We start from the raw sequence: 26177 nt of genomic DNA on the forward strand, positions 1-26177 counted from the left end.
TTTTGCTAGCGACTATTTTTTTAGAAAAATTCTAAATACAATATTTGTAAAGAAGACAAGACACTGTTGTTTGTCCTCCATGATCTCAAGAAATGAGATGGACAATTCAAAAGGTCGTCGATAAAAGGGTGTTGAGCCCATTTTTGGGCTACCAAAAGTACCGTTATTAAGCATTATATGCTCTGTCATGGCTCTCGACTTGCTTGGGGATTTTTTGAAAGCAACACTCATTTTTTTGTATCGATCCTTGCATCCACAAAAAATGATTAGTTTGAATGAAACTACTCCGTGTTGACCTCCTTCGATCCTTGATTTACCCCTCTCCATCTTTCAGGTACTTCATCATGTTGGGACTTCCACCCCTGACTCTCCATCCCAATTGATGTCTAGGCAAGTACTAAATAAAAGATTTGTATAGATTCTTAAAAGTAGTCTTAATTTTTAGAAGATAGTTTCAAAAGCTTATAAAAAAACTTTAGAAAATCTCTGCCAGTCATGTCCTGTAATAGCTCAACAAACATCTGCCTCTTGATTATGACTATATCTGACGGAGGATTTCCAAAACTCATCATCATTGTTGGAGGGTTCTTCAAATAGTTCTGTCATAGCCAGAAATTGAGTCTACCTAGACTTTATCACAATTGGTGGATTCAAAAGCTTGGCTTTAACCTCTGGTGCCGGGGAATTTGAAATATATTCCAGTATTTGGTGGAAATTTTGAGGCCTCCCTTAAAATTTTTGCCCCAGTTTAGAGTAGTCTGAGATGATATCATCTCGAGTAGATCTAAAGTATTTGCTGATCTTCATCCACTTTGTTGGATGTCGATCTTCTCTTGTGAATTTTCGAGATTACTTCTCGAAAATTCTTCCCCAGTTCCATTTTCTGGGGTTATATGACCGAGCCTTTGAGGAGCCTATGTATCCCGTTGAAGCAGAAATCAGGTCAAACGTAGTTCAAGACTACGCTAGGGATATATATAAAAAAATCTAATGGGTTGATCGAAGCTGTCATAGGCCACCTACGTATCTCATTCTTGATAATTTAGGTCATCACATAGTTCATACATAAAGAGAAAGGATAAATTTTCCTAAGGGGTTGACCGAAGCCGACATAGGCCTCCTACGTATCCCTTTCTTGGGAATTCAGGTCAAAGGTAGTTCGTACATAAAGGGAAAGGAAAAATTTTTCTAAGGGGTTGACCGAAGCCGATATAGGCCGCCTACGTATCCCTTTCTTGGGAATTCAGGTCAAACGTAGTTCGTATATAAACTCATAATGGCCCTAAAATACTCTTATCCATCTTACTAGGATATAAATAAGTACTTCTATGTATGACATGACGTTTGCATTGTGTTTGTCTTGATAGAACGAATAATCAAATATCCATTTTCCTTAGTCACCGCCCTTCTAGTTAACCACCTTATTTTCCTCTAGATTAGGCTTCTTTGATTCTTGAACTCTTTCACTCTTCTGTTAACTGTTATAGGTCTATCATTATCTTGCTTCTTGACATAACATAACAATGGCAAGTTTTAAGTTATTGTTATAAGTTATTGTTATACGACGGGCAACGATTTATGAGTGGAGGTCCAATTAAACCATGTTTCCTTCAATTAATCTTCCATGATCCCAATTGTCTTGGAAAATTCTTCCCTCATATTTTCCTTATTCCATCCTTGAGACCATCACTTACAGGTTTTGAAAAAGATTGGTAGAGTCCAGTTTTACTACTAGTCATTTTTCTTTTCCTGCAACGAAGCTATATTCAAGAGGGGGGATCTCTTATTCACTTTGATCTAGCGGAGTAGGGTCATTTTGTGTCAAAAAAGAGTAGTATCTACTACCTGCAAAGTAAAAACAAATCAAACGCTGATGTGTCAGATTCCGTTAGTAATAAGTAAAGCAAGATGATGAGTGTAACACCCCATACTTTCAGACTTGAACGTAAATTATCATTTCTACTTGTACACATTCCAAAAACTATAAATCTATTGACAATATAGTATTTTAATCAACTATGTGGTGTATAAATCTATTTGAGCATGAATTGAGATCATAGAGGTCCCTTAACTCAAGGACGAGTTGAAAGCTTCTCCATTGATTGAGTTTTACTAAGCGTCAAAACTTGGGTCAACTTCAATTGGTCATAACTCTTTGTATATAGCTAATTAGAGATCCTACTATACATCAAATGAAATCTCTTTGTATTATCTTTCCAACGATACCAATTTTGCAAAAATCCGACACCCGAGGAAGAAGGTATAGCGTTACAAAGTGGAGTATGTCGTGCAGCATAAGGTGTGCGACATACACCCTAACTTATGCCATAAGGTGTGCGACGCACAACCTAATGTGTGAGATAAAGAGTGCGCCGCATAACCTAATGTGTCTGATAAGGTGTGCGCCGCATAAATCATTACTCAAGTAACTTAAACACTCCGTTTTTGGGGCAACATGGTCCCTTTCCCACCCTTATTTATCCATAAACACAAAATTCAGTCCTCAAATACCACAACATACACCATCATTCATCAAAAATGCTCAAAAACTCTCCTTAGGGTTTCAAAATAAAAACCCAAGCAACTCAAAATTCAACCGTGAGTTTTCAAAATAAATTAAAGATTTGGAATCCCTGCAACGTAGGCTTCAAGAAGCACCTTTTATTTTCGCATATAAAGGTACGTGGGGTTCTCCTAAAATCTCATGGTCCTTTAAATTCATGTTTTACAATGGGGGTTTTGAAACTATGAATATAATCATGTTTTGAACATTTCTATAATATTGATTTGGTCTTTAGGCCTACTTTCGAAGTGATTTGACATATTATATATGTCTATGCATATTTTTTGAAAAGGTGTTAATTTGAGAACATAAATTATATGGAATCCCTCTCTTGATGTGAATTTGTTTTAAATGTTCATATGATGTAAATTGATTGAAAACATCTTGAAAAGCATGACATAAAATGTTTTGAGAATTGATATGATTTTGACTTGAAAATGAGAGGGCTATTTGTGTTGAAACATGTTGACTGCAATGGTTGAATAAGAAGAATAATATGATATTGATGTCTTGCAAGTCGGGTATGATGATACCCTACAGAATATGATATGTGATTGAATAAGATGAAATTTGAATACATTGATTTTACATGAGATAGGTGGATGCCTGAAGAAGGCATTTTAGTGTAAGGGCTCATCGATGGAAATAGTGTTTACCGACATGGGAATTTGGTACCCTGCTTTGTGATCTTGCGTACCTGACTTTATGTCATTCCCAAGTTGGGACTATGGTTAGGAGCCCTGCTTTGTGATCTTGTGCACTACCATTGGGTCGAGACACCCTGCTGTGTGATCTTGTGTGTCTTCCCCTCACTTATACTCTGATCTCGGTGGCAACTGAGGTTTGACAATTGGTGTAAATGTGATATGTAGGGTATTCCACCTAGCTCAACTGCATTACATTATTGTTGAAAACAATTACATTACGCCTATGTGTTTTCAAATGATTTGATATAAAACTACTTTATAATGTCTCTCATCTGTATTTTGTAAAAATATTATATTTTGTTTTGATATCTCTGCATACCAATACTTTTGTATTGACCCCCTTCCCTTCCAGGTTCGGAGGCACAGTTTAGGGGTCCAGATAACTAGTAGATCTCTTCTGACAGATTTGCAGAATCAAGTGTGAGCCTTCTATATTTTGGAAGGCCTGATGTCTGTCAGTTCATTTATCATTTAGTAGCTTTGGGTCTATTGGGGGCCTTGTCCCAATTTTCAGATAGTAATTTGTTTCAGTCATGTAGTAGAGATTTCGCGGACAGTTGTTCAGATGTCGATAGATGTTGTGGGACATTAATTTCCCCTTTGTTGATTTCATTTGATTTATGACCATGTTTTCGTATTGTGTATCTTTCGTATTTCTTTTATCATATGAATTATGTGCATGATTACCAGATAGATAGGGGTGTTTCGGGCCTTCATAGTTCGGGATACTCATCACGGCTAGGGCCCCGGTTTGGGTCATGATAAACTTGATATTAAAGCACGATTCATGGTCCCAGGGTGTCTGCAAAATTGCATCGGGTAGAGTCTTATTTATGGATGTGTAGCGCGCCACACTTATAAGTAGGAGGCTACTAGGCATTTAGAAATGTCTCTCTTTCTTCATGTTCTAGTTCGTGCAAAAGAGTCAGAAGGTTCCTCTTTTATACTCTAATTTGTGCTATGATGACGTCCATACGAAAGTAAAATCATCCCAAATTCTTTTCTTACTCTGATGTTCTCAGACCCATCACATTACTGGGGTGATTCAAGTGCAGAAGTTTAGAGTCTAGATGGTATGGTCCTTTCGGATAGCGTCATATAAGATCTAAAAATAAATTGTTCAAAGACTCGAGAGGAGTCTGTTGATGCTTCAATACGTGTTGATTTTGATGTAAACATTGATCCTGATAGAATCATGCTTTTCAGCTTTAGGTATTAAGTGCATCTAGTCTATCTCAAAATCTTGTTACAGATGTGGATGATGTATAGCAGAATGTTAGAACTATATTTCCACCCGAATAGTAACATAAGTGACGGTGTTGTTGTCATGACCTATTGGTAGTGATATTGGACCAAGAAGTTGGTGATATGAAGTCACAAAGTTAAAAGTCAGAGTGAGGATGATTTTTGTGTAAATAAATATTTCTGTTGAATAATCGATGTTTGAGGATGATTTACCCCTTTATAGTGATAAACTAATGTGGTAGCTAGTAGCATGTGTGGAAGGTATGGTAGACCATGGGGGAAGAGTTTTACTCAGATTTTTTATTTATACAGAATAAGATGTATATTCTTAGACCATTAAATATTATGTGTCAATTTTCTATCTCTTGTAATATATAATCTTGTTATCATGGTGTTTTTTTGAGAAATATATATATATATATATATAAATTTTAAAGTCTAGTGAAGTCGTGTGGGGCTCTTTCGATTCACTAGCATAGTTGCCTTGTTATTCATCTCATTTTTTGTTTCAAAAATACAAAATTAGAGTCTAGTGAAGCCGTGTGAGGCCTATTTCGATTCACTATCAACTTGTTGTTCTTGTGTTGGTTTAACATATGTGTAGCTAAATCTATTTACCTAGGATGGAGTTGGTAATGAGGTGATTCATCCTTGTGTGTTAGTTAGTAGAAGGTAGAGAAGGAGTTATTAGTCAGGGTGATTTGTCGGTTGCTTGAAGTGTCAAAAACGGTTATACTAGCCAGCAAGTTATAATTATAGACTCATGGTTGTTGTAGAAATTTAAGGTAGTCTAAATGTATGATTGAGTGAGTAAGTAGAGGTGAGAAATCCGTATAAGTAGAAAAGATTGTATGGGGTTATAATATAAGATTAAGGTTGGTCATGTCTATTATGTGACTTTACCCCTTGACTTTCTTTTCGTTGGTAGTTGTAAACTAGTACAACTTGTGAGAAGGCATGTAGTGGATTTTGAGGTGTTTGAATAGAATATGTCAATTTTATGGACTAGCATATTATGTTGCACTCGTCATTGGTGGTAGATGATTTACGCTAAACTATAGGCTTGAATGTGTAGAATGTGGTGGTAAAAATAGTGGCATGAGATTAATGATGTATGTTTTGAATTTAGTAGGCTTGATGTGTTGAAATAGTACGTAATAATGAGTTATGATAAGGAAGACCGTAAGGTCAAGATTGATTATTGTGGTTATGAAGTTCTAGTGTACTAGTGTTTCTTGATGTTTATTTCATGGTTTCCAAGTGAGAATCATGCGTATGGTTGGGTTGTAAAATCATGTTTAGCACTAGACATTAAGTTTTGAACAGTTGAAGTCCATGAAGGCGGATGTAATGATTTCTTGATTAATGATGCTAGTTATATAAAAGTGATCTAATAGGCTTGAATGGTGTATGAAATGGCTTAAGTTTGAGTTGATTTGTAATGAAGTATAATGTTGTAGGTATGGTGTGTAAATATGCCCAAGGTGATATGGAGTTGTGGCATTTCTCTAAGACTATTACATATTGTGTGTGACTAGTGGTACCGTTGAGTTGCTAGTTGGAAAAAGACTAGTTAGATGGTATATGGTGTTCTAGATAGCCAAGTTAAGGAGCCTTGATTGATAGTGTTGAGCCTTTTGATGTGATCTCGGTTCTCATAGTAGAGAGATATAAGTTTGGAGAAACAATATTGGTATGCTAGAATGGAAGTGGTGTGGTTCATCAAAGGCTCGGTGATATCCATGTTAAGTGTTAGAATCTAAGTTTAAGTTTTGAAGGTTGAACCGATAGAAATAAGTGTCCAAGCATTATTCTATGACTATTGGGGCTATCGAAATATAGAGTATGTCTCAGAAGGTAGTATTAGCTGTGAGATTTCCACTTTCATATGTGGGCTTTTGGGTTAAGTTCTATAATTTTGCGTATTGTCATATTTCAGACCCCAGAGTGCAGTGAGTGAGGTTAAGTTTAAAGTCTAGTAAGGGATCTCCTAAACTTAAGATGATGGCTTAAAGCCAAGGGGGAGATGATAGAATGAATAACCAAGTCAGGCTCTCAGATTCTAGTAGTGATGTCATGACGACAAAGAATATTAAAAAATAAGAGTGATACTCAACCCATTCCTATCTCAGTATTTTTCAGTGATCCCAATACATACTCATGCCTTACATGTGAGTTCGATAATTGTAGTTCATGATCATGCTTGTGATAGAGAATCATGTACTCTTCTAATTCTAAAATGAAGAGTTCCAGTTCATTCAGTAGTTGGAATTACATTCCATATGTTACAAACTCCAAATTGAGGTCATGCAGCTCATGAAATATATGTTTGCGCCCTATAGTATGCTCAGTCTCCATAACTCATGTTTTATGCCAAATGATTGGCGATATTAAGCTTATAGCCATGAATACCCTAAATTCAGAGTGCTTTGATAAATCCCGAATGTTGATTTGCTATTCCTCATGCCTCAGTTAAGTGTTAAGTTTCATATAATACCCTTCTATGCTTCAAATTCTTATGTTTCAGCCTTTTGTGAATCCTTCTTATATGAGGATGGTTGTGAGAAGTAAATGTTTTCCTGTTGATAAAACGCATAGTATGCTTGTTTTAGATAAGTCCTTAAGTGTTAAGTAAGTTTGGGGCCAAATCTTTAATATATGTGATAGTTAGTGAGAATTTATGTGTGTATGTTCTTGGGGTAGCGTGTGGGAGTTATATTGATAGTGGTTTAGAGATTATGTGAAGTATGTCCTTATGGATGTTTTCCTTGGAGGTCATATGTGGTTATAAAGATAGGCTTAAATGAAATATTGGGATTTAAGTGGAGGGACACAACATGCTCTAGTAAATCCATTGTAAGAGTTCAGAGCTGGTTGTTGAAGTGGTAAGGCACATTATGCTTCTTAGGGTGTGATCTCTAAAGAGGATACAGAAGACTGAATCATATGGTTTAGACTAGTATCGTGGTGTGACATGTATTTTGTGATTTAAAATTAGGCTTGATCACCGTGAAAGGATTTAAGCTACTTTAGACACTAGTAGAAAGATTTATAAGGATTATAACTTGAATCGATGAGTATGGTAATTAAGGAGAATAGTAAGCTAAGGGATACTTGAGATGTGTGCTAAGCTTGAAAGTAAGAAGTCGCATTGACTAAGTCCTGGTAATTCTATCCTGATTTATGAGTTATATGTCTATATTTCAGACTGCAGAGTAGATTAAATGTTGTGATTTCCTCAGTTGGATGTCTCGTGTAATCCATACCCAAGATTCGTGGCTCCCTATTACTGCTAGAACTTCTTTAGAGAAAGTATTGAAGAGATACTCTAGATTGAGTATAAGTTTCCAGTATAGTTCAGTCTATGTGGCCAGCAAATCAGTTTAGCAGTCAGATTCGCATGACTTGTTTTTTATTTCTTTATTTAATCATGCTACCCAAAAATCTGAGATATGTTACTATTCCAAGATAGAGCATACTAGTATTTGCGAGTATAGCTCAATTCATGCGTCATGTACTAGATTCAGATTCCAGATGTTCAGTTATGATTAAATTTGTAGGTGCCTAGTGCATCGCCTCAGTTTTTTGAGAATCTTAGTGAATTGAGCATTCATAGAGGGACATAGGGTCCCAAGGGGGAGATACGCCATTCAGTTGCATGCATAGATTCTTATTACAAGCTCCGCACCAGTTATCATTGCGTATTCAGTCATACGTTCATACGTCAGTTCAGTCAGATATGCAAGCATTAGAAATGCATGTCCAATAGAAAAAGTTCAGCTTATCAGTGTATTCAGTTTTGCGTTCATGAGAACAACTCAGTAATAAATCCATGCATCTGGTATGCATGTTCATTATGAGAACTAAGCTTATGAGTAGCTTCAATCGTGTACTCCATGCATCAAATATGCATGTCCGAATAAGAATTCAGAATATCAGTAGTTCTAACCATATGGTCATGTTTTAGATCAGTGTATTCTTTATTAGAAGACATGTCGTATCCGCGTTATTCCATACCTTTAAGGCTTCAACAAGTTCCTACCCATCATTCGGGGACGAATGATCCCAAGGGGGAGATAATGTAACACCCCATACTTTCAGACTTGAACGTAAATTGTCATTTCTACTTGTACACATTCCAAAAACCATAAATCTATTGTGAATATAGTGGTTTAATCAACTATGTGGTGTATAAATATAGTTAAGCATGAATTGAGATCATAGAGGTCCCTTAACTCAAGGACGAGTTGAAAGCTTTTCCATCGATTGAGTTTTAGTAAGTGTCAAAACTTGGGTCAACTTCAATGATCATAACTCTTTGTATATAATGAATTAGAGAGTCTACTATATATCAAATGAAATATATTTGAATTATCTTTCCAATGATACCAATTTCACAAAAATCCAACATACGAGGAAGAAGTTATGGCTTTCCAAAGTAGAGTGTGTTGTGCAGCATAAGGTGTGCAACACACACCCTAACTTATGCCATAAGGTGTGCGACGCACAGCCTAATGTGTGCGATAAAGAGTGCGCCGCACAACCTAATGTGTACGATAAGGTGTGCGCCGCATACATTATTACTCAAGTGACTTAAACACTCCATTTTTTGGGGCAAAATGGTCCTTTTCCCACCCTTATTTAGCCATAAACACGAAATTCAGTCCTCAAATACCCCAACATACACCTTCATTCATCAAAATTGCTCAAGAACTCTCCTTAGGGTTTCAAAATAAAAACTCAAGCAACTCAAAATTCAACCGTGGATTTTCAAAATAAATTGAAGATTTGGAATCCCCGCAACGTAGGCTTCAAGAAGAACCTATTATTTTCGCATATAAAGGTACGCGGGGTTATCATAAAATCTCATGGGCCTTTAAATTCATGTTTCACAATGGGGGTTTTGAAACTACGAATATAATCATGTTTTAAACGTTTCTATAATATTGATTTGGTCTTTAGGCCTACTTTCGAAGTGATTTGACATATTATATATGTATATGCATGTGTTTCGAAAATGTGTTAATTTGAGAGCATGAATTATATGGAATTCCTCTCTTGATGTGAATTTGGTTTAAATGTTCATATGATGTAAATTGATTGAAAACATCTTGAAAAGCATGACATGAAATGTTTTGAGAATTGATATGATTTTGACTTGAAAACGAGAGGGCTATTTGTGTTGAAACATGTTGAATACGATGGTTGAATGAGAAGAATGATATGATATTGATGGCTTTCAAGTCAGGTATGATGATACCCTACAGAATATGATATGTGATTGAATCAGATGAAATTTGAATGCATTGATTTTACATGAGATAGGTGGATGGCTAAAAAAGGCATTCGAGTGTAAGGGCTTATCGCTGGAAACCGTGTTTGCCGACATGTGAATTTGGTACCCTACTTTGTGATCTTACGTACCTGACTTTATGTCATTCCCAAGTTGGGACTATGGTTAGGAGCCCTGCTTTGTGATCTTGTGCACTACCATTGGGTCGAGACACCCTGCTGTGTGATCTTGTGTGTCTTCCCCTCACTTATACTCTAATCTCGGCGGTAACCGAGGTTTGATAGTTGGTGTAAATGTGATATGTAGGGTATTCCACCTAGCTCAACTGCATTACATTATTGTTGAAAACAATTACATTACGCCTATGTGTTTTCAAATGATTTGATATGAAATGCTTTATAATGGCTCTCAACTATATTTTGTAAAAATATTATATTTTGTTTTGATATCTCTGCGTACCAGTACTTTTGTATTGACCCCCTTCCCTCCTAGGTTCGGAGGCACAGTCTAGGGGTTCAGATAACCAGTAGATCTCTTCCGAAAGATTTGTAGAATCAAGTGGTGAGCCTTCTATATTTCGGAAGGCCTGATGTCTATCAGTACATTTATCATTTAGTAGCTTTGGGTCTATTGGGGGCCTTGTCCCAGTTTTCAGACAGTAATTTGTTTCAGTCATGCAGTAGAGATTTCGCAGATAGTTGTTCAGATGTCGATAGATGTTGTGGGACATTAATCTTTCCTTTGTTGATTTCATTTGATTTATGACCATGTTTCCGTATTGTGTATCTTCCACATTTCTTTTATCATATGAATTATGTGTATGATTACCAGATAGATAGGGGTGTTTTGGGCCTTCATGGTTCGGGATACTCATCACGGCCAGGGCCCCGGTTCAGATCATGACAATAAGGTAGGAGGTAAACACATAGAGTTTTTTCTTATCTCATGCGAATTGATCCATGAAGTAATGATGACTCGAGAATTTCAATGAACAAGATTTTGTTCGATGATATAGATAGGTGGAATTTGTCAGGAAGGTTCAACTCTTCTTCTTCCTTCAAGAAAGTGGAGGACAACAGAGCTTTTGAATATGTAGGCCGGGCCGAAAGGCTGCCTACGTATCTCATGGAGGAGAAATCAAGCCCTATGTAGTTCAAAACTATAATGGCTTTTTCTGATTCTAAAATTAACTTTCCAAAAATGGTAGCGATCATTTTGGAAGTTTTAAGAATGAGAACTTTTCTGAGAAACTCGGGAGACTTGGAGTACGTTTGGCTGGACTTTTATATAGTGGGGTATATTTCTGCCTAGGGATGCTCTATGGAAAATGGGATTGGATCAATTCTCCTTTGATTCAAATCAACATAACGCGTATAAGCACATAACCAGTTATATTACACAAGTATATTGTAATAAACGTGCATCTTATTTAGGTGACCCTTTTGAGCCAAGGGTTTGGGCCTAACAATTTTTGAAGAAAACATATATGCTTGATTAAGGTCAATCCATTATTCCCCAACTTGTATAGACACTAAAAGGGCATAAATGCCTACAAAAGATAACAAAAGAGGGATACAATCTTTAAGGAAAGGAAAATAACATGAAAGAAGACATATTCCCACACAGGGGATAGAAAATACTAATTCCTGAGTGCTTCTTCTATCAGCCTTCTCCTTCTTACGAAAGTAAGCAAATCAAGCTTTTTCCCAACCCCCAAAGGATAATGGATTAAATTAGATAGACATACATTTTATTCCACACATAAATATGGTTCGTTTATGATTGAATCAGGGTCAATAGATGCAGGGCAGGTTTCCGCTCGAGTATTGGGTAATCCTAGGCTCATGCCTAAAATAAGGTTTTGGTTTCGTTCTATCCTAGGTGTCTAGAGTGGATTTGAACACTGGTTCTCAAGCGGACAACTTGAGTTTGAAAATACGAATAGCCATCAGACGACTCACGTTCTAATAAGCCATTTGTATTTCCAACACATTATTGGAATTGAACAATAGGGGCCGGGACATCCATGAAACCCCAAAACAGTTTAAATAATGCAGGAATATGTCATGAGATGCGATAGTTAAACTTTACAGAATCGAAACATATAAACACATAAATAGTTAATCAACAGACGAAATCAAACATTTGGTTAGAACCTAGTTAAAAATTCCCAGTTGAGTCCATTTCTATTTTGCGAAAATTATGACTTTTTTTAGAGTAGAGTCGCCACTTAATTTTGAAAAGGAATTAAGAAACCTTTATAAAATACTTAAAACGATCCAAAATAGAAAAATCATTTAAGTTTTGAAGATTCTGAGTAAGCGGTTCCTATTAACGTTTTAGGAAGGTGTTAGGCACCTAAAACGTCCGCTAACTTGCGGTTGTTTAAAAATCGTCTTTGATTAACCTTGAAAAAAGTTTATTTTTGAAAAGAAAGCAATTTTAGGAATATTTTGGTATTTATGTAAAACCAATTTTTTAGCGACTTGACTAAGGATTTAACTCGGTTTTAAAGAAGCATGTAAACAAGCATAAAAAAAGGGGGAAAGGGAGAAAGGAAGGGATTTAGACCATTGGGCCCAAATCAATGAGACCTGTCCTAGTCTAATTGGGCTTTCGACCCATTTCATCTATCCTAATCTAATTTTTGAGCCTTTGGCTCGAATTTTGCTCCACCTGTATTAGATTTACAACTTTGACTTCGAGGCCCAAATGAATGAATAAATAAGTAACTAACTAACTAAATAAAATTATAAATAAATAAATAATGACAAAAATGGATTAAAAAAATAGTGAGACTTTCAAGCCTCTTTCGCCGCTTCAAAGATGGAACTTTCACCCCATTTCCTTCTCTTTCGACTCCTTGTTTTCGGTATGTGAGACCGATGTTGGAAGTTTTTCTGGGAGTTGACTTGATGAGAAAAATGCAATCAAGAGTTCATGGTGAACTCAGACATAACACATTCACATGCATCCACAAATAAACGGGAAAAGGATTAAGACTCTGCGTTGGACTGTTTGAACTTAGTATAATTAATCATACATCATAATAAGCCTCAAATAGCAATCAGAAAGCTTAAATTCATGTTCAAGGTGGTCCTATTGGTTAACAAAATACATGAGAGAATTCATTCATTATCATATTTGGGAAAATCAATGAGAAATGGTTTTGGGGTTAAAATTTTAAGAATGCCCTGTCTATCTTTTAGAGATATCATCAATGATCATCGAAGTTACAAATAGATAGATGGAATAAAGGTTAATCTTAAAATTCGAGGTTGTACATAAAGCATATACTTCTCAACTCTAAGTTATAGCATATTGAATCCATCATAATTGTTCAATCAAGTAATACATAATTTTTCAGATTAACTCAAACGCAAGCGATAATTCTAGTAGCCGCATCGAGCTTTACGTTCGCACGGCTCCATTAAGCTATGAACAAACTTTACCTCAGCCAAAATCCTACTTCCTTTCATGTTGTATAAGACCCCAACCAGAAAAGAAAAACAAGGAAAGCTGGAATGAACATGGAGGCAAGAACAACATGACCCTCCGAAGGAAAACAAATAGAGCAAAGGAAGGAGGTAGCGCAATCTAAAAAAAATCCATAGCCACTGAACAGAACCTTTAAACTTATCTGAGTAACGAAGAACAATCCCTATGATAATCTAAAGTCATTCAATTAGGCTAATAACCTCGAACATATCCTCCTCTCCTCGTCCGGTAGTGCAAGGATATAAGCCAAAGCTTATTAGAGATTCATGGGATCATTATTATGGCTCTATGGCTAACTTCCAGGTCTCTTCAATATCGCCGAATTAAAAAGACCTTGCGAGTTGCGTTAAATAAATGAAAAGAACGCATAAAATAGACAGAAGATAACTCAAGAATAAAAACAAACCCCCGAAATTCCCCTTTTTACTCTGAAGAAAATTTTAGACTTCTGAAAGTCGCGATAGTGCAAAGCAGCCTCCGAAATTTCTCATATTCAGAACAACAAGCCTAAAAATTTGAAATGGTTATCCTTCAAATACGGTCTTACAAAACATCAAGGGTTTTAGACCCTCCTCGAGAGAAAATACACACACAGCAATGGCTTTGGACATCAAGGAAATCCACATGACCAAATCCATTCTTATGTATAGTATTCTTCAATGAAACCATTACATTCTCCATGGATTTTAAACCAACAAGAATACTGGCTTGGAATAAACCCACGGCAGAAAAGAAAAATTCAAAATTCCACTAAAAAGGAACACAACTAATAGGCTAGAAAAGGGAGCCAATGGGAGACAATATCCTTTATCCTCCTCCTTACCTCGATGGACTCAAATGAAATGGTCGTCGAGGGATCCTAGGATTTTCTGGTGACCTTTTATTATTGGACACATGCTTGGTCATTCTCTTTGACATTTGAAAGCCAGAGGAACTCACAAAGTGGTCCTTCCAATGATATTACTAACTAAACAGGAACTAACGATTCAAACAAAAACAATATTTGGCTAGCCGGTGAAGCAAAAAATCAAAATAGGAATCTCAATGGAAATCAATGAATCAAACTCACAAGCAATACCAATGCAAAATAACAGATTAGAAACCGATTAGAAAATTTTAAAATCATATAACAGGTTATGAAATTGAGATAGGCAAACGAGACTCAGACCAAAAGCTTTAACGACTAATCCGACAGTTTTACATCAAACATAATCACATGACAGGCATTATCTTCAGCAAGCATGTCCTATGGTCTTACAAGACCTCTACAGCAGCTAATCCTAGCATACCACATCAAAAATAAAACACTAAACGACTACAGAATGGGGGAGATGAAATAGTAATTGAAAGATAAATAAAACGGGATGTTACCTTTTTCGAAGCAGCAAACCGAGACGACGAACTAGCTATGGAGAATCACGACCACCAGAACACTCCTTCACCGTCAATTCAAAACTAGAATTTAATCAATGAACTTTCAAAACAAGAACAGGATCTCTGCTAAAGACCTGATTTTTCTTCAAAAATTCTTTCTTTTATTTTTTTTCTTTTTTGAACCAAAATTTCCTTTCTTGAATTTCCTCACCCTAGAATTCCTAGCCTTCAGAATTTCCCAACCCAATTTTCGAACCCCGAGATTTCCCATTCTCTTTCTTCTCTGCTCTCAAGAGAGCTATATATAGAGGATCTAAGAATGGCTCCATTGGAGCTCAACTGATCAGTAAACGTTGATAATAAAGGGGTATATTCAGAATTTTCCATGGAGATATTCTCTAAATTTGAACTCAAGACAATGTTTTACACCAACAACTCATACAGATTTTGGAGCTTTCCTCGGATAAATTCGAATAGGTGGACCAATCAAAATTGGGGAAAATGGAATATTACCTTAAACCAATGGAAACCAGCCGCATACGTATGAAATCGTACCAATAATCCCAAAATTCATGGAATTTGGACGTTGGAGAAGACACCTATCCTTGTTTCTAGATGATTCGAGGGTTTTCTCATACGGGATCATGTGAAATACGTGAAGAAGGTGAAAACGGAATGGCCCTAGGTCGGGTTTCGTCATTGTGAGAACTGGTTTGGGTTGATTTGGTTGGGGATTTTTGCTAATTCGAGGGTTGGATCGGAGTTGACGGGATAGGGTGCAATTGATGTTGTATGTTATTACTCACGCGTATTGTTGCTGATATCATTTTGAGGAGCAAAAGAAGTTGATAAAGGGTATTGGGTTGGGTCAGTCTTTAGAAAGTAGGCCGGTGAGTTACTAAATATTGTTGGGCCGGCTTGGTTTATTGGAGAATTGGCCAATTTTATTTAGGTTTTGGCCAAATTGAAATCAATTGGCCAATTGCATCGCAATTGCGGCCACTTGATTTCGATTATGGCCAAGCCTAATAGATTGGCTAAATTAAATCAAAATTCAAAGTGAATTAATACCTCAAATAACCCCAAGCTTCTTGATTTGATAAAATCAAACACATATTTATTTAGATAAACTATTTTTAAGAATAAAAATATATTTAAATCAAGACTTTAATTATTATATTTATTTTCAAATATTATCCTTAATTAAATTCGATATTGATGAGAATGTTCATTTAAATGACATCATTTATACAATCTCTTATATGTAAATACGAAAATATATAATTATCACTTAAATAACAAATTTATCCCAAATACATATTTAAAAATTCATTTATTTGAAAAAAATAATTGTTGTGATTTTATTTGAAAATCGAAGAAACTCGAGATTTAACGTAGTTGTGGAGGGAAAAAATTAGGTGTCAACAGCTAGGATTCGGGACTTCACCCGAATGAATCCTCCAACGTTCCTTGGGTCTAAGGTAGATGAAGACCCTCAGGAATTCATTGATCAGGTCCAGAAGGTGATAGATATTATGGGGGTGACTACTATTGAGAGTGATGAGTTAGCTGCATACCAGTTGCAAGATGTGGCTCATACTTGGTACAAGCAGTGGAAGTCTGAAAGGATAGATGATGCAGTTTCTATAGAGTGGAAGGGGTTTGTCACGGCTTTCTTAGACAGATTCTTTCCCCAAGAGCTGAGGGAGGCCAAGGTGCTAGAGTTCATCAACCTCAGGCAGGGCAATATGACGGTAAACGAGTATTCTCTCAGGTTTACTCAATTAGCTAGATATGCCCCTCATGTGGTTGTAGATAACAGAGCTAAGATGAGCAAGTTTGCTTCAGGGGTAAAGAATAGCATGGTTAATGAGTGTAGATCCACCATGCTAAATAGTGACATAAGTTTAGCCCGACTCATGACCCATTCTTAGCAGATAGAGAAAAAAAAAATTAAGCAGAGGGAAAAGTAGAATAAGAAAGCTAGGACTGGTAGCTTCAATTTTAGACAACCTAAATTAGAAGGAGAAAACCGTTCCTAGTTTCATCCTAAGTTATTAGTTCCATCTCCTTCTACAGCCAGTGATCCAGTTCCTAAGTTCAGGGAGGGTAACAAAGATAGAGCGCTAGGCTCTCATTTCAGGGCAATATTAGCAGCGCCCATACTAATCCCCTATGTTAAACTTGTGGTAAGAAGCACAAGGGTACTTGCAGAGCTGGTAGTGATGTCTATTTTAGTTGTGGCAAGCCAGGCCATAGAGTCAGAGATTATCCCCAGTTGGGTCATCAAGGTCAGTAGAACCATTCCGCAGCTCAGTCAGGTCACCCAAACCAGCAGGGTGCCACTTCCAGTGCTACTAGTGGGCAATGCCTAAATCATCTCTATGCTTTCTAGACTTGACAAGATCAGGAAAATTCTTCTAATATAATTACTGGTACGTTACATATCTTTTATGTTCATGTTCACACTTTGCTAGATCCAGGTGCATCATTGTCTTTTGTTACTCCTTATATAGAAGGCAATTTTGGAGTCAATCCCAAAATTCTAGCAGAGATTTTTTCAGTATCTACCCCAGTGGGTAAAACCATCATAGCCCGGCGAGTATACAGGAACTGCCCGATTGTGATATTTCAGAAAGTCACATCAGCAGATTTAGTCGAGTTAGAAATGACTGATTTTGATGTCATTCTCGGCATGGATTGACTTTATTCCTACTATGCCATAGTCGACTATAGAAATAGAATAGTTTAGTTTCAGTTTCCAAATGAACCCAACCTTGAGTGGAAGGGTAGTACTTCAGTGTTTAGAGGTTAGCTTGTTTCCTACCTTCGAGCACGGAAAATGATATATAAGGGATGTGTTTACCATCTCATTAAGGACTCTGGTTTTAAATCTCCCAATATTAAATCAATACCAGTTGTTAATGAATATTCAGATATCTTTCCCAAAGATCTTCCAGGCCTTTCCTCCGAAAGGGAAATAGACTTCGACATCAACCTTATCCTAGATACTCAGCCTATCTTTATTCTGCCATATAGAATGGCACCAGCAAAACTTCAAAAACTGAAAGAACAGTTGAACGATCTCTTAGATAAGGGATTCATCAGACCCAACATTTCCCCATAGGGCGCACTAGTCTTATTCGTTCGCAAGAAAGGTGGTTCTTTCAGGATGTGTATAGACTACCATCAGCTCAATAAAGTCATGGTCAAGAACAAGTATCCTCTTCCTAGAATCAATGACTTATTTGAGCAACTTCAGGGTGCTAGTTATTTCTCTAAGATAGACCTCAGATACGTCTACCATCAGCTCAGAGTTAGAGAATATGACATTCCAAAGATAGCTTTCCGTACTCGGTATGGTCACTTTGAATTTCTAGTCATGTCCTTTGGTCTTACCAATGCCCCAGCCACTTTCATGGACTTGATGAACCGTGTGTTCAAGCAGTACTTGGACATGTTCATGATAGTATTTATAGATGACATCCTTGTTTACTCTCGCAGTGAGTAAGGCCATTTAGACAATCTCAAAATTATTCTCCAAACTTTCAGAGATCATCAGTTATTCGCCAAATTCAGTAAGTGCGAATTCTGGCTAAGGTCAGTAGCATTCCTTGGTCATATCATTTCTGGTGATGGAATTAGAGTAGATACTCAAAAGACCAAAGCAGTAATAAACTGGCCTTGCCCTGTCTCTCCATCAGATATAAGGAGTTTCTTAGGCTTGGCTGGCTATTACGGATGGTTTTTTGAGGGATTTTATTCTATTACATCCTCTATTTCCAGCTTGACTCAAAAGAAGGTCAAGTTTCAGTGGTCAGATTCTTACGAGAAGAGTTTTCAGGAATTGAAGACTCGACTTACCTCAGCTCCAGTTCTAGCCCTTCCAGATAGTTCAGATGGGTTCGTAGTGTATTATGATGCATCCAAAGTGGGTTTAGGTTGTGTCCTCATGCAGCATGGTAAGGTCATAGACTACGCCTCCAGAGAACTTAAACCCCATGAGAAGAATTATCCTAGTCATAATCTTGAGTTAGCAGCCGTAGTTTTTGCCTTAAAGATTTGAAGGCATTATCTCTACGGAGTTCATGTAGATGTCTTCATAGATCATAAGAGTCTCCAGTATGTCTTTTCCCAGAAAGATCTCAATCTTCATCAGAGGAGGTGGTTAGAGCTCTTAAAAGATTATGACATGAGTGTCCTTTGTCATCCGAGCAAGGCCAATGTAGTGTCGATGCTCTCAGTAGACTGTCCATGGGTAGTGTTTCTCATGTTGAGGACAGTAAGAAGAAGTTAGTTCAGGAAATTCACCATCTTGCCAGACTAGGCATTCGCTTAGTCGATTCTTCAGAAGGTGGCGTATGCGTTCAGGATAGTTCAGAATCATCTCTAGTTTCTGAGGTGAAAGAAAAGCAACACAGGGATCCTAGCTTTGTCAAGCTAAAAGAGTCAGGTAGAGATTAGAAAATAGAGGTTTTCTCCCAAGGGGGAGATAGTGTCCTTCGTTGCCAGGGTCGTCTCTGTGTTCCAGGAATAGATGACATAAGGCAGCGAATTCTTGTAGAAGCGCATGGTGTGCATTACTCATTCATCCAGGGTCCACAAAGATGTACCGCAACTTGCGGAAGATCTATTGGTGGAGTGGGATAAAGAGAGATATTGTAGAGTTTGTGGCTAAGTGCTCTACATGCCAGTAGGTTAAGATAGAGTATCAAAAGCCTAGTAGTTCCATGTAGGAGTTCACCATTCCTACTTAGAAGTAGGAAGAAGTGAACATGGACTTCGTGATGGGTTTGCCTCAAACTCATCATCAGCATGATTCAGTTTGGGTTATTGTAGACCGAATAACTATGTAACGCCCCGAAATCAGATCTCGAGACGTCACACGGTGCTTAAGGTCACAAGTGACCCCAAGCTAACCCTTCATCTGGCATAACCCAAAGCAACTGAATAAAATACATAAAATAGAAGGAATAATATGGAAACAACCCATAACTTACTCTGACCAACATGAAAGTAAATTTACACGGTCACAATTCTGCTCATATATATACAAATTTGAAACTGAATACACTAACTACTAGTGACTGTCTATGAAGCCTCTACTAGCATTGACCAAAGATAGCCGGGTCATGACTCCCAACTACCCCTACTCAATACGACTAAATACAGAAAATACAATACACCTCAAATCTGAACAACTCAAGTCCCGGAATCAAAAGGACTAATCACCTACCGATCGAGAGCTGTGACCCAGCTGAACATAATATGTGCGCTACAACTTGTACCTACATTTTGGTAAGAATGTAGCCCATGGAAATATGTGGTTCAGCACTTTGAAATGTACTGAGTATGTGGAGGTCCATGCAATAATATAAATAGTATAATCAATTTCATGAAAACATGCATACGGACAATGATGACTCACTTGGCTTGAGTTATATCAAATCATACTTTTCGTAATTTCATAATAAACAGCTCCTATGATAAAATCTCGTAATCCACGTAAATCATTATAAATCATAAATTATGATAAATCATCCAAAATCATCATAAATTATCATATCATCAAAAATCATCATAGGTAATTATAAATCATCATAAATAACCATAAAACATCATAAACATCTCAACTCTTTGACTCAAATCTCAAAGTGACTCGGTAATTCAAGAAACCTAATCTTATGGACATGGGAGTTTCCTATAACCGACAACCCCACGTGAACTATGTGGAATACCAACGTTTGAAACCCCCGTTGGTGGGAGCATCATACTCTTTGCCAGGGAGTACGACCTTAAAATTACAATAATCACAATCGGACTCTCTGGCCAATAATATCATCATCAAACAACCCTACGGTGGCACATAGGTTTGGGAAAATATAAAATTTTCCTCTTGGTGCTAAGTACTACTCCCCAACCAGCTCAGAACGCGTTAGGAAATCCACCACAATATCACAAAGGTCTATCATAAAGACCAAATCAAATCTCTTTCTCATTTATCAAATCATATATTCCTAACTCAACACATTTTAGCTCAAAACATTTTAATCTTCTTCAACATCAACAAGGTATCAATGCATTGAACCATAACCGACTCAACATTTGGACAAGGATATAAAGACTCAATACGTAATATTTTCAATAATTTAACTCATCAAAACCATCCGGAAAATACCAAGACTCATTGCAACTTCGATATCAATATACCCAATAACTCAAATCGTTATAAGGAAGCTCAAAATTTGACACATGGCTCGAAAACACTTGGAAATACCAATAATTCATTCTTGAACTTAAAACGTGGATACATGTTCAAAATATATCAATTCTTGATAGAAACACCAAGAATCCCAATATTAAATTTCAATTCATAGAACGAAAATAGTCAAATACTCATGTGATTCAAAACTTACAATTCAAATCTTTATAAGTTCATAATCGAATTATTTAGACATAATTCAACTTACAGAACCATATGAATCCATTAAATAATCATAATTGGCAAGCTTGAACAATTTACATATATACATAATCAAAATCTCATGCTAGGATATCTTGGAAATAAATTCATTTTCCAAACTCATAATAATCCATAATAAAAATTAAAGATACGGGCACAAGAACGGAAGAATTATTCTTGTTCAAAGCCCCACATACCTAAAAATGAAAGATGAATATGAACTTCCGACTCTGGAACTTTATTCACAAAAATAAAGGATGCTTCTCGAACCCCTTAACATGATCAACTCGAATCCCAAATCAATTTGAAATTTCTACGGTTCAATCAAGAGACATAAAAGGATGAAATTTGGAGTAGTAGGGTTGGGGTTTGAGCCCTAGGAAATTTTGGAGAAAAATGAGTTATTGAATGCTCTTAATAGACTTAAATCTATGGTTTACCCGGATGGATTGGAGTGGGAATGACCAAAATACCCTTAAAAATCAAATAATGTCAAATTTGTCCTTTGGTGGACTATTTTGATAGGCTGAAGTAGATAGACCATAACTTTTTTCTCCAATGTACAAATTAGATGAAACCAATTTCATTGGAAAGAGGACTCTCAGAGATTTCTGTTGATATATAGTAGCTCACCCAGACCATTATGTACAAGGAGTTATGATCATTTGAAGTTGACCCTAAAATTCGCCTGGCCTCAGTATTTTTTTCCTGCACATTTACTGTTCACCACTATTCACGGTTAGATCGGAATGATCATAACTCATCACTCGAGTGTCCGTTTTGGATGATCCACATATCATTGGAAATCTTATTCGATGCTCTACGCAATAATGGGTCACATATCCAGAAATTCCACATAAAAAATTATTAATCATGATAAAGAATAGAATTCAACACATTTTCATCCGAGATCTTAACGGACTCTTGGATAGATAAAAAGGCTTTAACGACTCGAAACATTTGGAAGAGAAATATTTAATGGGAAAACTCGGGGTATCACAGACTAAATCAGCTCATTTCCTTCCAGTTCATACCTTTTATTCAGCCGAGGATTACGCCAAACTCTATATCAGGGAGTTGGTCAGATTACACGGTGTTCCATTATCTATCATCTCATACAGAGGTACCTAATTCACCTTTCACTTCTATAAAGCATTCCAAAAGGGTCTTGGTACCCAAGTTTATCGCAGTATAGCCTTTTATCCTCAGACAGATGGTCCAGCATAAAGGACCATTCAAACTCTTTAAGATATGCTAAGGGCATGTGCAGTTGATTTCAAGGGTAGTTGGGATGACCACTTGCCTTTGATTGAGTTTGCATACAACAATAACTATCATTCCAGTATTCAGATGGCTCCATTCAAAGCTCTCTATGGTAGGAGATGTAGATCTCCAATCAGTTGGTTTGAAGTTAGTGAGGCCTCATTCATAGGGCCTGACTTGGTATTGTATGCCTTAGAGAATGTCCAGTTGATCAGAGAAAGACTCTAGGCTGCTTAGAGCGAACAGAAGTCTTATGTAGATATTCGTAGGAAAAATCTCAAGTTTGAGATTGGTGATTATGTCTATCTCAAGATCTCTCCCATGAAGGGAGTGAATAGATTCATCAAAAAAGGGAAGCTCAGTCCCCGATATGTCAAACCTTTCAAGATTATCAATCATTTCGGCAAGGTAGCTTATGAGCTCAAATTACCTTCAGATCTAGCCTCAGTTCATCCAGTCTTCCATGTCTCTTTGCTCAAGAAGTGAATAGGTGACCCATCAGTCGTAGTCCCTATTTAGAGTATTGATGTTCAAAATAGTCTCTCCTATGAGGAAGTTTTGGTCAAAATTCTAGACTATCATACTCGTAGACTGAGGAGTCCTCTAGTCAAGGTTCTTTGGCAAAACCAGTCCGTTGAGGGAGCTACTTAGGAAGCAGAAGAAGATATCCATACCAAGTATCCTTACCTCCTCACCGCCAATCCAGATCAAGCTCAACATAACAGTTCTCCTTAAGCTTACTCAGTTTCGTAATCAGTGTTCATCACAAACTTAGTATTCAGTTTCATGCTCATATTCCCATTATAAACTTGGCATCAAGTGACATTGCATATTTAGTCATGAATTACCATCTCAGTTATGAAATTATGCATCAAACATGCATTCTAATTGTGAGAAATTTAGTTCTCCAGAACATTCAGTTATGCATTCATGAATCAGTTCTACATGCATCAGATTTGTGTGTTCAGTATGTTATGTTCAGCTTGTCAGTCATGTCAGTCATCGGATCATGTTCCAGTTATTCATGTTCAGCTTATTGTTTCCCCTATCAGTCAGTCTCATTCGAGGATGAATGTTCTCAAGGGGGGAGATATTGTAAGACCCCACAAAAATATTGTGTTCATATTTAGCTCGTTTAGCTCTTTAAAGCTCAATATAAGCTCCAAGACTTAGAACTTTTTTTGCTAAGTGTTCAACACTTAGTCTCATTTTAGACCTCCAAATTTCAAGGATTTATTTGACAACCTTTCTGACCTCCATTTTGTAATTTTCAAGTTGCGTTACGATGGGGCAAGGTAATAGTACATCCCGGGTGAGTTTGGAAATTTTTGGAATCCATTTAGGGTATATTTGGATTTCAAACCAGTAGCATCATGCGATTAGCATACGACGCATGCTCCATCGCATGGTCTTATCATGTGAAATAATATGTGACACATGCTCCAGTGCAGAGGACTAGAGCATGCGACAAACGCTTCATCGTACGCTGCCAAAAATTTTAGCTCCCAGCTCAGCATTTTTAAGGGTAAAATAGAATTTTTAACCACACTATATAAGCCTCTTTAACATGGGATTGAGGCCATTTTAGGTCATAATATACTCCTTTTGCTGAAATTCTCTCCAAAATCATCAAGAACACAAGCTAGGGTTTTCATAAAAGAACTAATTTCAAGAAAATCTCTCCATCAACCATCGTAGATCCACAAAATAAGGTTGCTTTGTATTGATTTATGGATTTCTTTCATCCATAAAGTTTAAGAACCCTCTTTTAAATTATGAATCATGAAGTTATGTTGTGGGTTGATTATGTTTGTCTGATTGATTGTTATACAACTCCCAAGTTAGAATCTTTATGTGATTTTATGAAACTAGGATGACATGTAAATTGAAATTTATGAATTTTGGGTGATTTGAATTATTAAAGTGATGAATATGCCTATGTCATAAAGTGTGCATGCAAGGTGTTTGATAAAATACCTAAGAGCCTAGAAATCATGTATTATGGCTAAATAGAACCTAAATGACAAGTCCATGCTCTATCCCTTATGACTCAACCTGAATTCCATGCTATTGTTGTGTATTGATTGTGGCGTTATGCAATGTTCATGATATTGAAATCATGCAAGTATGTACATGTTATATGCATTTCCTTTCATGAACAAGAATATGATAACCATGTGAAGCATGAAATCCCGTACTTATGACATTATGAATTGTGGACTTTATTTGGTTAATTCCACCCACATTAATTCGGCCTAAACACCAAATTTGAGTAGCAAAACAACACTTTAGCCCCAAATTCAAATTCTCCCTAAATTGAAATCATCTTCCCTTGCCAAGGATAGAAATCCTAACTCTTAAGTATTTAGAAGCGTGGATGTCCATGCCTATAATAATGTTAGTCATGAGTGGATGATTTTAGGGTTAAAGGAAGTTATGATTAGTATCCTTGAAGGGGGATATCCCAGAAGAAATTTAGTGTCTTTATGTTAAATTATTGAGAGAAGTTTGTGTTCATGTGTATACCAATATTCCCTATTGTATTGAGAATTGTGGTTACAGATTGATAAGAGGTTATGTTCTCCAGTCTAGGATTGTGACTTTGATCTAAGGGAGAGATGGTGAGTTAAGGTATTTTCTGTATTTTTTTCTCATTGTGTCAAATTAGGGAAGAGTCATGATAAACCTACCTCTATTCAAGTATGTTCCTCCTACTTCAGTTTAAGAGTTCATTCTACCAATGTTTTATGTATTCGAGTCCTACCCATGTCTAAGGTTTAAGCTCTCTATGTAACTCATGTCATGTTCTAGCCTCCAAACTAGAATCAATTATATCCCTTAGTGATTCAACATTCAATCTATTCAAACTCTATGTTATGTTGTTCATGATCTATGAAGATCTATGTCTCTCAGCATGTTTGGTCCTAAGAAAATATATTTCTGTATGTTGTAGAATCATTTTATGTCGGACTTAGCCAAAGTGTTAAAGTTTATGCCAACTCATGGAAAAATTCCAGCTCTTTGAATGAGGAGCAATCACTTTAAGTGAAATCCTTACCTTAGTTGTTCACGACATAAATTTTGGCTTTATGCCATATAGATCATGATATGTGCATCCATATTTCTCATTTTGGTTTGTCCTAACGAAACCATGATGTGTTGTGTTCATTCTGAACAACCCTTTACTTATGATCCAGACACTTGATATCATAAGCACTTCGTGTCTATTGTATCATATCTTCACTTCATGTCCCTCCTTAAATAGTGCAATAAGTATGAGAGATGGTCTGATAATGTTACTTTTATTCATGATGCTTATGCTCGGGTCCCTTAATGACCCTCCATATGTTAGTATGATGGTGGTTGTGGAGGGTAGTAGTGTGTTAGGTATGGGAGTAGATGTTCTTGAAGGTGAGAAATTTGACGTAATTCTTGAGCTGAGGTTTTAGGTAAAAGGAAAAGAAGGAGATGAACTTTTGTTGTGTGAGATAGCTACAAAGGAGAAATGTGGCGAAAATAGTTTTGAGAGTGATTGGAATTGCTGGTCTTAGTAGGGAGATCCATATAGTGGGTGTAGTAATGATTAGGCTTGAATGTTCTGATTTATGAAAACACAAACCTATGTACCATGTGGTTAGTATTCTTTGAATCAACACTTGAGATTGTTGGATTATAGTGATGAGGTGAGGTGATTTCTTAATATGATGTAGAGTGCAGGGTCCCATAGTTTAAATTATCACCTCTTTCCTCTGAGTTAGGCTTGAACATAAA

Source organism: Capsicum annuum, chromosome 6 (assembly GCF_002878395.1).
Source record: "Capsicum annuum cultivar UCD-10X-F1 chromosome 6, UCD10Xv1.1, whole genome shotgun sequence".
Lineage (NCBI taxonomy): Eukaryota > Viridiplantae > Streptophyta > Magnoliopsida > Solanales > Solanaceae > Capsicum > Capsicum annuum.